Here is a 14,800-nt window from a genome sequence, read left to right on the forward strand (position 1 = left end):
TCTTTCAAAGAAAACTTTCCTCCCACTTTCTCAAGAAACTTTCTTCAAAGATGCCTTTGAAATTCCCTCACACCACTTCCAATGAAATAGTTAAATATAATGAAATAATTATTAATTTCCCTTTTATCGATCTGGAAAAACACCTTTTTCAATAACAAAACCAATAGCTTTTCCGGTTTCAGAACAAAATGTTTTGATTTTTCATTTTAAGTGTCTGCTTCTGATGAAATTTATTTTGTCTATATAATTAAAATAGCTGTGAAATTGAAAAGCATATTCCAGTATATGTTTTCTGGAAGGAAAAATATCCTATTCAGACTGTCACGACTGTGACATTTTTTAGCAGGAAATACTGAAATACTTGTTTACATTCCAAAATGTGAAGAAGAAAATCAAAATGGAAAAACTTTATTTGCCTCAACTCCTTTGTATAGGTGGGATTTTCTAGCATAGACTCTGAGCTCTTCCTGATGCAGCAACTTGAGGCTTGTACAGTGTAAAAATGCTGTCAAAGTTGAGTAATGTAATTCTTCACATTCTTTTTCCTTATGATTGATTTGGCCATATGACAGTAAAATGACACTGTATTTAGAGAAGAAAAGCAATAATGACAACAGGAAAAAAAAAAAGGCATTGAGGGAGGGGGAAAAAATCACTGTTTGGAGATTTGTTGACCAACAAAGCTCTAAGTTTAGTTATACTGCAGCTGCTCTTTGGCATTTTGCTCTTCCTATTACACTGACTGCTCTTTTTCAAACAATGAAAATTATATCTCTAAAACTGTATTTCGTTGTAGACCTAATTTTTCTAGATCTCCCTGGCCTTGGAATAGGTAGAAAGCACAGGTAGAGAGCCCTGCATTTGGAGACTGAGGGAGAGCATCCAGCAGTCAGGGCTGTGCTGGTTGAGCTGGCAGGTGCGTACAATAACCTTGGAACCTGGCCCACTGCTATCAGTTGCTTTCTTCTACTATTATCCCATTGTTTTACTCCAACATTATAGATGATGTTAGAGGGACAATCTTTAGTGTACTGTTCTGTATCCCCTGAAAATTTGATGAAATAAAAAAAAAAAAACTCAGGTGGATCAGGTTTTTAGGAATTAGTAGCAATGTGATATTTATGATGGCTGAGAAGTACATTCACAGGAAACAGCATGGAATGACTGTAGAATGACTCAATATCAATAATGTCGGTTAATAAAAGTTAAACTATCTCATAGTGGGATTTTTCTTAAGTTAGTATAATAGTCCCATGGCTATTGTATGGGAACTGCTGAATCATGGCCTGAATCTCTGATTGATCACCTGAGGCGAGCAATGAGTCAGCCATGGGAGCACAGGTGAAGGCAATTCTCTTGTGCTGCCGGAAGGGGTGGAGCCTGGCTGCACCTTCCCTTGCCCTATTTAAGAGCTGACTACCTTTGGAGAAGGATCTCTTCTGGTGATCCTCTCTGGTGGAGTTTTGTAAGTGGGCCTGGGATGTGGGTAAGCATCCTATCTTTTCTGCTTTGGTGTAATGACTGCGTAGCCAAGCTCTCTGGTACATCTCATGACTATAACATCTGTATGTTCATTGATTGTACAGCTATAGTGCAAGTTGTAGATTAACTAAACAATTTTCAATATCAGTACTTCATGGGGGGGGGAAAGGGGGAAACACAGGAGTCCAAATCTTTCTTTTTAGGGATTCAATTACAAAAATATTATCTTCAGCTGTCACCTATTGAATGTTTTTATAAATGGTTTAAAATTTGTTTTGAGGAGACTGATAACCAGAGATATGCTTGATAAACTTGCAATGAATACTTATATGATATAGTGGCCTGTAGTATTCAAAAGTAGAATGTGATGTTTCAGAGAATTCCTCAGATTGTTATATCCTGTGTCCTTAGATTTTTTTCTGTGCATGACACTGAATTTCAGTTGTCCAAGAGCTGCCTTGTGATTTATTTAAAAGGAAGATACTTTTGTAAGTCTGTCAAGCACTCCCCTTTGTCTAGACAAACCTAGACCAAGTTTTGACACTTGCAAAGACTGATATGGCTGTTCAGTCCTTTTCCAAGTAATTTTATTAATTGCAGTTTCTAAAATGGCTTGGTAGTTTTTCACTGGTGAATTTCTAACTTGAGAGTAAGTTGTAGCCTTCTATTTGCTCTGATTTTGTCAATCATTTTCTGAACTACAACAGAATATTCACTCTTCTTACATGATTACTTTCCTTTCCTAATTGGTTCCTCAGGAAATACTTTTTCAATTAAGTACTTCAGTTTTCAAGTGAACTTATTTACCAAATGGTCTTCATCATCCATTGTTTAACACACTTGATGCATTACAATAGACTAGAGACAAACAATTTTCCTTAATAAAAGCCCTGGCAGCTTAGTCTCATAGAATTCTCATTTTGGTGATTTTATACTTTTGTCTTAATTATCCTTCCAGAAACTTTTCTGAAGATTTGTAGTTTACAACTCAGAATTCCCCTGTTTCCTTTTTTGGATGGAAAGGATGATATTTGCTACCCAGCCATTCTGTGATTATTTTTTTTTAATGAGCTCTTCTGTATTCTTTGTTAAAAACTGCAGCTTTGCTTCTAAGAGATCTCCTGGAGGGATGCCATCAGTCAGGTGACATGCTGCTCTTTAATTTATCAGTTTAATTTTCCTACTCTTCTTATTTTGACAGCTCAGCCTGACATAGACTGCGCTTTATTTCCTGATAAGAGCAGGGCTTGGGTAGGTATCTCCACTGTATTTGATATTGTAATGCTATTTTTAATGGCTACAACTAAATGTCTTTCAGCTTTTCTTTTTGTATGGGTTATAGCCAGCTGTTATATTCTGTTAAATTCTTCTATGGCCATGTTTCCTGAAAAAATCTATTTCGAGATAACACCCTGCCAGGCAGTCTACTTAACTGGTTTCTGCTTCAGAGTTGTTGGCATTCATGTACGGGCATGCAGGGTTGTGATGGGATTTTGCTGGGGCTTTTGGTTGGTCTTTTTCTCCCTCCCAAGTACAGAGAATATGACTCTTATTGAATTCCCTTTTGTAATAGCTGCAACCTGACCCTGTTTAGTTCTTTCAAGTTTCAAAGCTGTCCTCTCTGGGACACAGAGCTACTTTTTTGATTTTGACATCTCTTGCATATGTTTGCCTGACTTGAGCTCTGCTTGGCACATGTCAAACTTTCCCTTGCTTTGGGTGAGCCTCAGAACTTGTAAATATTCTGTGCCAGCAATCTGGTTCCACTTTGGGTTAAGTTGGAGACTGTTCCATTTAGGCACTCTTCACATATGTTCACTGAAGTCTAAGCCTTAAAATCTGTCCTGTATGCCACCTGTCCAAATGTCCGCTGGTTCTGTGTGGGATATTTGGTGTAACTTCGTTGATTCATGACTCTGAAGCAGAAGCCCTGTCATGGGAACAGTGGGCTAAAGTCTTTTCTCCAACAATGTGATTGTATGTTCCGAGGCCTCTGAATCTCACTTCTCATGATACATTATGCTGTCGTGGTGTTCCCTCTGCTCTGAAACATTTTGAAAATGCTTTGTCATTCTTTGAAACGTGTTTACATGATTTAATATCAAAGTTTTAAATAACTAATGTATTAATAACATTCTGAAATGTCCAAATAGAAAATAATTGTGCAAAGATCAACTTTTAATGAGAAAGTAAAATTTATGTCTATAGCCTGTGTGAAAACAAGACTGCATCATTTCCTGCAAAACCTATTACTGTATAGGGAGATTGTCACTTATCCCAACACAGGCTGTGCAAAGATCAATGTTTACCCTCCTCTGAATCACATATAAAACAAATGATGTGAAGAGAAGATTCACCATCTATTTAAAAACACTGGTTTCTATTTTGGACATAACACGTAAAATTTCTGTTTAGCAATTTCAGTTAATTGTTAGATTAACATTTTTGGGAACAGATTGCAAACTTCAAAATGGAAAAGATCATTTTAGGGAGGGAACCAAGGCAGCTGTCAGTGAGTGAAAATTAACATAAATTTGCATAACAGATGTACAGTAAGGTGTCTATGACAGACAATCGCTGAATATTAATGATACAGACCACGACATCATTTGCGTAAATGCTGTCTGCTGGGTATTGAAGCTGCTGCGCTATTTGCAGAAGACAAAGGAGTGCAGAGCTGAACAGATGCACCAAATACATCGATGCATCTTAATTTATGACATCCTCATGAAAGACCTTGTGGTGCGATTTCAGGTTTTATTACAAATAATTTGGAGATAAAGGAACTAAGTAATTATCTTTTCCACTACAGTCAGTTCTTTCAAAGGAAAGGGAAGCTTACTTGTGACAACCATTGTGATGATTTTTTTGTTTTGTTTTGTTTTTTTTGTGAAAGCCTCTTTAAAAAAGAAAGACCCCCATTACAAAGAGTCAAATATTCATCATTATTAAAAGATTAGCGTGTATTAGCATGCTTCATGGGACTTGCCACCTAACGTACCATCACCACAACTGGAGTCCTCCAACAGGCAATGCATTTAAATGACTCTGGAAGGGGTAAAACTGCAGGGAAGAAAAATAAAGCTGGTAAAGACTAGGAGAAAGAGAATTTGATACAATTTTCTTAGATAAACCTTAGCTATAGTTTGCTTTCTATCAATGGCCTTAGTCTTGTTAGAAACTCCAGGTACAACTGCAGTTCCTCAAAGATTTAGAGATATCCACTTCATATAGAATGTTCTTATACTATTTCTCCAGCTAGAGAAAGTGATGGGAGGTATATTGATAGCAGGAAAAGGCAGAATAATTTAGGCTCTGGCTATATAATGCAGTAAAGTTAACAAGTAAGGAAGGGATGAAAATAAAATACAAACACAAATCTAGACTTGTGTGCCATGTTTAAAGAAAATCATGCAAGGTAGGGGATGCTTCTCTGTTATTAATTTCTTTGGGCCTTAATGGATTCCTCTCCAAGCCCGTGCTACCATGAGAAAATGAATTGCATCAGTTGGTAGCACATACAGGGTTTTTATGTGTATAGTGTTCAATTTCATTCTTGTCAGCTAATCAGCAGCAGCCAGACTTTTTATTTCAAGGGATTTCCTTTTCCCATCTGAACGGAGAATATAGCCCAGCAATCATTCTGCCGAGGCACTATGTGAGCTGTTATTTCCACCTGCTTTTTCCTCAGAATCTCTATCAAATCCTTAATCCAGTAACCTGATAAAATCCTTTCAAGGTCCTGCAGGGTCCATTGTGAAATTGTTCCTCTGAATGGTTTGTGAAATAATGTGGAAGTTACTGTATCCCAAAAAGTGCCATATGGTGATTATTTTAATGGATGCTTACTGTATGCCCAGAAGGCAGTTAACATGTAATTTCACATTTTGTGTGAAAGAATGGAATAACTGCAATCTGACACTCTTCTGTCCGATTTTGCACCCAATGTCTTTTTCAGACATGCGGCTTTATTCTGTGTTTCAGTACACTAACAGCGGGTGATAAGCTGATGACCAGATATGCTAACAAGAGTTAATGCAGATAATCTCCCCTTTTTTAGCATTTCTCATGAATCCCCACTCAAAATTTAGTTATGTAGAGTGACGTAGGGCTGGGAAGGAAGGACATCAATGGTTATCTCTCGTGTTTTATCTCATCTTGGCTGTGGATGGTTTGGCTTTGTTTAGCTGGAGTAAGGTTTTATATACCTGTAGGTAAGTAAACTATTTTGTTTTCTTCCCGCAGCTTCTGAGCCTTCTTGACCAACTTTAGCTGTCACTGATAGGCAAGATGGGCCTTGAAAATAGCTGAGGCCTCATAGAAGAGAAAGAGACCTCTTCAGTGAGAACTAGTCTGGGACTCTTCCACAATTTACTGTTTGGCTTGCCAGCAGCCAGCTGGCAGGGTCTCCTGAGCACGAACTTTGCAAGCACATAGCTTGCAGTGAAATTTTGCTTGCCTGGCTCATGAGGGATAGGTGCTATAGAGGTATGGGTCATCTGAAACCTCAATGGAGTGGGTAAAATAAGGTTATTACAGTGGGATTCCTAGAGGAAACTTGTGGAGAGAGCATTTGGATACATACAAGGTGTTTGCATCAGCCCTCCCCTTTCCACACTCGTTTGGACTCAGTTGCACTCAATGTGCAGCTGTCTTAGCAGGAACTGGCAAACATCACTGGGGAGAAACCTACTGCTCTTTTGCTGAGGCCTCCAGGTTGCCCTGCTGAAATATTACCTTCTCATTGGACTGGGTAGACTCTGGGCAGAGGTGAAAGAGTAACATGACAGCCGGGGCACTCTGAACCTCACAGGGAGGTGTTGTGAAAGTATTGCTGCCCTTTTGTGGAGAACTAAGTCTGACTTTCAGGCCAGTAAACAGATGTCAGAGCCTGACTTTTCTAGAACCATGTAAGGTGCTAAATGCTTCTTTCTGGATCTACTCTTCTTTTTAGCAGGCACAAACAAAATTAAACATGACGAGTGTCTCTGGGTTGTGGTTTGTTTGTTTGTTTTTCCAGCAAATATAAAGGTCATTAATGCAAGTAAATTAATATTAGATTGAAAGCTTATCTCCAAAAGAAAATGATCAGTATTGACTGGATAAAAGATCCATGATGCTGGATGTTATGGGGTTTTGAAGAAAGTGTGAGCCCGTGTTGAAATGAGGACAAAAAGAGTCCATGAGAGTGGCTTGTAGTTTCTGTTAATGTTTCTCCTTCATATTTGGGTTTTAGTGAAAAAATTATCATTCAACTGCAATTACTGCTTCCAGGAAACATCCAGGATGTCTTTTTGCCTTACGATATAGCAAGTAACCATGTGAGAATAACAAACTACTGAGAGGAACTTCTATGCTTCTGGCTATGAAGCCTGGTTCTGGTAGCATTCGCAAATGACTGCATTGTCATGGGATATAATAGGGCTTCTTTGTTGCCTGCCAAAGGGCTCCCAAAACCTGTACATCCTGTCACTGTCCATTTGCCAGCGTAACATGAAAACACTTGGCAGATAAAACATGAGAAGCTTCAGAGCTCAATTTGTTTGCTTTTACACTATTAGAAAACCATTGACTTCATTAGATTTATTCTGAATTAAGCCTGCCATAAGTGAGAGCAAAAACTGGTTCTGTAGGAATAATATGTATTTTATTCATTCTGTTTTCCTCTTAAAACAATTTGAGAGCCTTAGTAGAAGGAGCCGTAGGTTGATGCATAATATACTGAGCTGAAGAATAACTGAAATAGATTTTTTTCCTCTGCTGCAAGTCTCACTGGATCACTTTTTGAAAACTGCTATAACGGATTTCAAGAAACAAATATTTTTTTTGTTCATTTGGATTCAGTGTTCAGAATGAGGTCACCTTCTGAGTGGTATCCTGCGGCTCAGGCACTCAGCAAGATGTGCCTGAGGAATGGGCTGCACAATTTAATAGCCTCTGTTTTGGATAAACAAATATCATTTTTATTTGAAATGTCATGAAAAGATCTCCTTCCGTGCCTGAACAGATGGAAGCTATAGCATGGTGATATCATGTTTCCCCTTTTTTATGTGATACAGCAAGTTCCTCCTTTCAATAGTTGCATGTAAATAACAATTTACTATTGACAGTGATGAAGTTATAGTAAAGCTTCACTGCTTGCATCTTTTTATTGTATGCTCTAAGTATATTCAATGGCCCTTGTTCCCAGACTGGAGTTAAAATCCCTCGGATTGAACCTTGGGATTGGACTGGCAAAGCCAGGGGAGCATGGGTTCTGTGAGCAGGGATCCTTTTATATTTTTGTTGCCCCTTGAGGAAACAAAGCCAGATTTCTGATGAGAGGCAGGAAGGATATCTTAAAGCTAAACTAGAAATATTATCCAAATTTCCTTTCCAATACAGTGCTTTAGAGCACGCTTTCTTCATCTGTAAACTCTAATAAATAACAGTTTGGCAAAGAAGATTTAGAACAAGTATCACAGAATAGCTAACAAAGGCAGACTGGTATCTTGTTGCTTTATTACTCAAATTGCTCATGAAAGAAGTGGCTCTAATTTTTGGTCAAAGTGAGGATGATGTTAACATACGTGCATCTGGAGATTGTTACAGGTATAAAATTACCATGGAGGGGAAAGATGGAGGCCCTGAAAAACTTGTGTGTGTAGAGGTTTATGAATAAAAAGGAGAAAAGGCATGTCAGCATGACAAAAATAGCAGATATGTAGAAATAAGAGAGACAGGAAACCATGTTAGGAGACCCTTTAGAGAAGAAGCAGAAATGGTATTTGGGCAGGGGAAGCATGGGAAGCTAGTACAGAACTTCAAACCAGGGAAAGCGTTCAGTGAGACGTGAGAGGAAAATGGCGTCAGAGAAACATATCCAGTGGATGAGTGGAGAGAAAATGGTGAAATGAAGGGAGAGAAGGGGAGTGAAATGTGAGAGTTACTGAAATATAATTAGTCTCCAGAGGACATAAAATGAAAAGGTGCAAAAGAGAAAACACAGTAAATTTTGGGCAAGCTGTGAGGATGCAAAGAGGAAGAGAATTTTTAGTGTGAAATTGATTAAATGCTAAAGAAAACTTTGAGTTTCTTATTTAATGTAAGATTAAGTCCTAGTGAAGTAATGCCAACTCCACAGCTTCAGCAGAAGTAAATTCCAAAGCGGAAAAACAACCTGAAGTACCTTTCCAAAGCACACTAAGCAAAATTTGTGGGCAAACAGCAGTCCAAAAGCTTGGTGCATTGCATTTCTAAAAATTAGGATGTGAAATGCTGGTAAAGTAGACTGGGCCAAGATTTCTAAAACAGTGCTACTAAAAAGGGAAGAAAAAAAAAAAAAAAAAAAAAAAAAAAACGAGAATGGCAAGGAAGTAAACAAAACCTTTTGAAGTAGAAAAATGTCTGGTCATACCTCCTTTTACTAGAATTTCCTAGTACTAGATTTTACTACTTTCTGTTAAAGTCACAGAAGAACAGTCTGCTGCCTGAAATGTTATCCCAGTTTTGAAAAACTGATAAAGTAATAAAAAGGCAGCAATTTAGACCTAATAAATGTGGTCAAAAATCCACTAAACACCACCTACCTATCTCAAGCCTGAATTGACCTATGTTATTCCTATTAACTAGTGGAATGTTCTTGGGAATCCCTGCCAGGAATAAGAAATGCAGCCCTGACACTGGGGCATACATGTCAGAAATGCAGCTGTGTAAATAGTGAATCTTTTGTTTTGCTGGTAATTCTGAAAAGTAAAGAAAGAACGATTCTGCATTGAGCATAAAGGAAATGTTAAGGTAAAAGAATTCATATTTGGTCAAATTACTTGCTTTATATATCTATGGCAAAATTCATTGTTTAAATTGTATTTAGTTACTTTTACAGTTTTAAAATGTCTGCTAGAAATTTTCTAAGCAAAATACTATTTTGAATGAAGAAAATACAAATGCTCATTTTCTTTAACTATCAACGCATCTTTTAGGAGGCCTAGTTTGTGCTCAAAATACTCATATTTAATACACTTTACTGATTACTGAATTATTTTCCACAATAAATATTTTAGCCAAAATTATTCACCAAGCTTTATATTAATCTGATGTAAATATAAATCTGACAATTTTCTATAATATTGAAACTCATAAATATTCTCATAGTAGATATTGGGGGGGGGGGGGGGGAATGATTTTTCAGACAGCCAACTAAAGGAAGATTTTGGGAACCTAGGGAAGTGTGGGTAAGGGCTCCTCACCCTGAGGAACTGATGAGACAGAGATACAATGGGTGTCAAGGCTGGAATCTGGTAGCACATAGAAGGCATAAGCTCTAAAAATTAAACCTATAGTATTTCCCATGGTCAGAAATGTTAGATATTTAGAAGAGACTTCCATCTTCAGAAACGTGAAGATTCAAACAACCTGGAAGCAGTTTTTCAGCTAAAAGCAGATAGATACTTTTCAATTTGTTTCTGAAAGACTTCTTTCAGAAGAGCTGTAGAGACTGTTTTTCAAGTTGTATTGGATTTTCTTATGTGACAATCTTTATTTCCATGCTTTATTACCCATTTGTCAAAAAAAAGAGGAAAAAATCCATTCAGCCCAAACTTCTTACCTCAAAGCTTCTGAATTCCTCAGCAAAAGCATGACTCTGCTTGAGGTGTCTCTGGGAATTATTAAGAGCACAGGCAGATGCTAAAATGCAAGCTATGCTTGGATGACTTGGAATCAAGTGCCCCATGGCTGTTTTTCTGTCTGTACTGCCAGTCCCTGGATTGCAGTCCTCTGTCTCTTTCACCTGTGATCCTTTGGTCTACGTGCATGAACAGAAGACAAACTCAGAAGTGTAGAAGTGTACTGCAGCCTTGTGCCACTTATAAACCAAAGGAAAAAGTTAATAAAGGTTGAATTTTTAAAACAGCAAATGTGCCTGGATGAGCCTGACAATATACAGATTGTAGGTTTTTTTCCTAACTATAATTAATTTCAGAACTGTTTGTGAAATATAGATTTCCAACTACCTTTAAGACATGCTAGGAATTAAATCTTGCTTCTAATTGATACCTTGATTGTGGTGACTTCTTAATGAGGAATTAAGGAGTATTTTCAATTTATATTTCATAAATTCTTCATGAGTTCCTCTCTTTTTTTTTTTTTTTATGGTCTGCTTCTGTGAGTCTTTCAGTGTTTATCCTTGATTTTTTTCTTCTCTGTGCACAATACGCAAAGATCTCTAGGTGACACTCATATTCTTTGAGTTGTTCTCTGTGATGTGCAGGTGATGCATTTCCAAGGTCATGGTCCTTGTTGAAAAGAAGGAGAAAGGTGAAGGGCAGAAAATGATTTGAGTAACTAATTACTGCAGATTCTGTTGAAACTAAAGCTTTTACTGAATAAGAATCTTTTCTTTATAATATGGAGAGTATACTTATGCTGGTATTGCCAGATCTACTGTTTTGAGAAATATAACAGAGAAATACAGATATTGTGAATCACGGGCTGACAAATATCAGAACCTGGCAAATTAATGTCATTGGTAAAAAAAAAAAAAATACTTGTAGAGATTTTCTCTCTTAAATTGAAATGTTGGCAAGAAAGGTATAAATTTCTGTGGATTAATTCATGTTTATATTACATAAGTATTTCAAAGAAGTCCATATCTAAAATTAAAAAAAAAAAAACACAAAGATTTAAAAAATATAAATAGTAAAATTAGAAAGGTGGGTGAATACAAATTCTCAGTAAATTATCCCTACCTGGTCATATAATTTGAAATCATTAAACAATTTTTTTTTTTTGTTATTCTGAAAATGTAGATTTTTAAAAATGCGTGATTACTGGGGAAAGAAAAGACAGTAATATGTTCTCAAGTTTAATATCTTCTATATTTCAACCCCAGGCTTTTGAGTTACTGGCCCTTGGAAGTTAATAAGCAACAAATAATAGACATGAAATGGAAAGTTCACTGCTGTGTAAAATTGACTGATTGTACTTCTTGAGGTGTCCTTGTTTCAAATTATAAACACGAAGCACAGACTTGTATCAGTTGGAAGGGACCTCTGGAGATCATCTAGTCCAACTCTGCTAAAGTGGCTTCTCTGCAGTAGGTTACAAAGGTGGGTCTTGAATATCTCCAGAGAAGAAGACTCCATAACCTCTCTGGGCAGCCTGTTCCGGTGCTTTGTCACTCTCAGAGTAAAGTTTTTCCCCAGATGGAACTTCCAGTACTCCTGTTTGTGCCCTTTGTCCCTGTTACTGGGCACCACCAAGAGCCTGAACCCATCCACTTGACATCTACTCATTAGGTTTGAAAAAACTGCTGTTGATCTCCACTCTGACTTTATGTCAGGATCTGTGCTTTGATCTTTCACATTTCACCAAAATAAACCATCTTTGCAGGGGTGAAAATGCTGCTATTGTTGTTGTCACTGGAACAGGCTGCCCAGGATAGTGGTGGGGGTGTTCAAGAAATGTGTTGATGTGGCACTGAGACACATGGTTAATGGTCATGATGGGGATGGGTTGATGGTTGTCCTAGGTGTCCTTAGATATCTCTTCAAACCTTAATGATTCTATGAAAAGGTCTCTTTGTTTAGCATGAATTTATTAATAATTCCCAGTTTGGTTACTACTAAGTTAAAAAAAATTTCATGGTAAACTATTTTTTTTTAATTGTTTTGCCTGTGAAAGTCTTTTCAACAGCATCTTGACTATTCAGCATTCAAAGGATGCGACATGTATGCTGATTCTAATAAGTGATCCAGAATTGATCAAACCCCTCATCCTTCTTTTTTTCCTAGAAAAACAGCTTTCACTTTGTTCAGAATACTTGTTGATTCAGTTTCCTTTCAGGTGAACTCAATGTTTGAATTGTTAAAAAGGAAAATGTAAGTTCAAAGCATTGCTGAACAGAACATGGTAATACATTTTTATTTACATACATACCTGTACAGTGAGGGAGGGGGAGAAGCATAATAAAATAAGCGTTTCATATACATTGCATTGATGATTCTTCACTCATGATAATTTACAATTATAGGGTCCAAAAATAATTTCTTCTTGGGTGTGGTTGTGACCAGTGTGATAGAGTTTTAGTATAACCAAATCATACCTCTGTCTTCCTCCTGGTAGATTATTTGTTGAATAGTACCAGATATTAAGCGATGTTTTAGCTTGATGCAGGAGAAAACTCTCTGAAGAAGCGAAGAAAAGAATTGTGGTTGTGATATATAAATAAAAATAAAATAAATAAGATGATGAACAAAACTGTTTTCAAGAAAGGGATGAACATCTCTTCTGGATGATCTGTGCTAGTACTCTTTATTAATGATGTGAAGTCATATGGATGACCTGAGACTCAAAAGTGAAGATTTAGTATTTCATTTTTGAAGTTTCACTTGGTTTTACTTGTTTCATTATTATTTTTGTTTTCTCATTTGTTTTCTTTTTGTTCTTTGGCTGTTGTTGTTGTTGTTGATCGTGGTGTTTGTTTTGAGCTCTTATTGTTGTTGTATTTAAATATTTTTTTTTTTTCTTTCCCAGTCCTCTGTTTTTGTGGCCACAGGAAAGTTTATTTTGTATTTTTATGTTCAGAATTTTGTATTCTAACCAATATCTCAGGAGAAGGTTAGTTGGTTTTTAGTTTGTTTTTTTTTTTTTCAGATGCACTGTAAACATTATTTCCTCTAGAACAACTGCCCTGTCAGCAGTACAGTCAGCAATATTGCACATACATTTTTTTTTTTTTCCTTCGCCCCCTATGTTATATTGCAGTGCATTTTTGGAGCAATCTCCACCATAAATCTGCTCTCTTCACTTCTAGAAAAGCAATTTGCGACGTTGTATTTTCTTCCCAAACTTCACCAGGTACTATTTCTGTCTTGATGCAAAATAAATAACAGCCTCTGATAGAGACATCTATTTTGACAGTACTGATTAAATGGCACAGCTATGTCCCTTCCAAGAAGTAGCTCCTTTTGAGTAAGCAATTCATTTCAAATGGTCGTTGGTCTTGTTCTTCCACTGTGTAATCTGTTTTTTGTTTGTGTGTGTGTGCGTGCGCATGTGTGTATGGGCTCTTTAATCATAGCCAGCTCCATTGGTTCCAATTGATCCTTGGAACTGTGCCAGTTTAAAAGTAGGCAGAGGACAAGAAAATTAGATTTGGTTTTCTCTCTCTTTTTCTTTTCCATCTCTTTTTTTTCATTTTTTTTTTTTTAACAAGAATTTTAGTAAGTACTGGGATCTTTCTGGGGGTGCGCAGGCCCATAACTGCATCAAGTTACTTGATGCTCTTTTTTTTTTTTTTTTTTTTTTTTTACTCCAATGTGGATGCATTGTAGCCATTAGGAATTGGTTACAATCAGAAACCTTCATCCTAGTATCTTCTAGATAAATATTATAGCAAGGATTAGTAGTCATCTGTCATTTTAAAGAAGCAACAGGAATTAACAGCACTTTACAGAAATTGGTCTACCAGGGCTGTCCTTTTTCTCTGTTGAATTAGAATAGATAAGAATCTGCTATTTGTCAACCTTCCAACTCAGGGATTTGCAACTGCTTTACCAATGTGAATTCTGTGAGACCAGTTCCAAAACTCTGATTTCCAACTGTGGGTCTGTATGGGGGGAAAAAAAAAAGTGTGATTAGTTTAATTACCTGCAGCAAGATCTACTTTTGTTCATGAGTGCTCCCTGATGTCCACAGAGCGACCCTGCAGTGTATTCAGCCTTGGAAGTATGGTTCTGAGCTGAGGGAGATGATGTCATATGCTTGAGCAGAACACAGATCTCTGTTCTAGAGGATTTGTGACCAAATCAAGGCAGAGCATAACAGTGGCTTGAGTATCTGTAGGAGTAAGCTATACTGTTTAGACCAGGTCTGCTTTCCTGCAAAGCGCTACAGTGCATGCAAGGTACTTAGGGCTAAATAATGGGAGAGCTGCATGCACTGTGACACATACTGCATTTGACAGACAGGGTCTCTTCTCTGAGGAGAGTCTCTATTTCTGCTTTAGGGAATTTCTCTAATTACTTACATAAAATTCTAGATAAGCTGAAGTATGCAGATAAATAATCTTCTACATTGGATGTAAAGCTCTGATAGCTGTAGTATTTTTTTTCTTTCCATTCTCACTGTCATCTCATTCTGGATCATGTTCTTCATTTATTTTTAATCCTGATATTTATGCATTGCCTCTTTAAAAAAAAAAAAAGTACTACAACAATTCTGAAGTCTAATTGGGCAGTTTCTCTCTCAGCTGCTTACCTTCCTTGGTTACCTATGACTTGGATCCTTGCAGAATGCAAAGGAATAGATCCAAAAAGACTATAAGACTGAAGTCAAA

The 14,800-nt window shown here is 37.0% G+C and overlaps 1 long non-coding RNA gene across 1 annotated transcript; it reads left to right on the forward strand.

The window, feature by feature from the left end:
* The first annotated feature begins 1,394 nt into the window (after positions 1 to 1,394).
* LOC125692233 (uncharacterized) lies at positions 1,395 to 5,751 on the forward strand. Its single transcript, XR_007376530.1, has 3 exons — positions 1,395 to 1,486; positions 2,684 to 2,733; positions 5,728 to 5,751. It is a non-coding gene; the product is annotated as an uncharacterized LOC125692233 (long non-coding RNA).
* The last annotated feature ends 9,049 nt before the right edge of the window (positions 5,752 to 14,800 follow it).

The sequence above is a fragment of the Lagopus muta genome, chromosome 4 (genome assembly GCF_023343835.1).
Source record: "Lagopus muta isolate bLagMut1 chromosome 4, bLagMut1 primary, whole genome shotgun sequence".
In the NCBI taxonomy this organism is placed as follows: Eukaryota; Metazoa; Chordata; class Aves; order Galliformes; family Phasianidae; genus Lagopus; species Lagopus muta.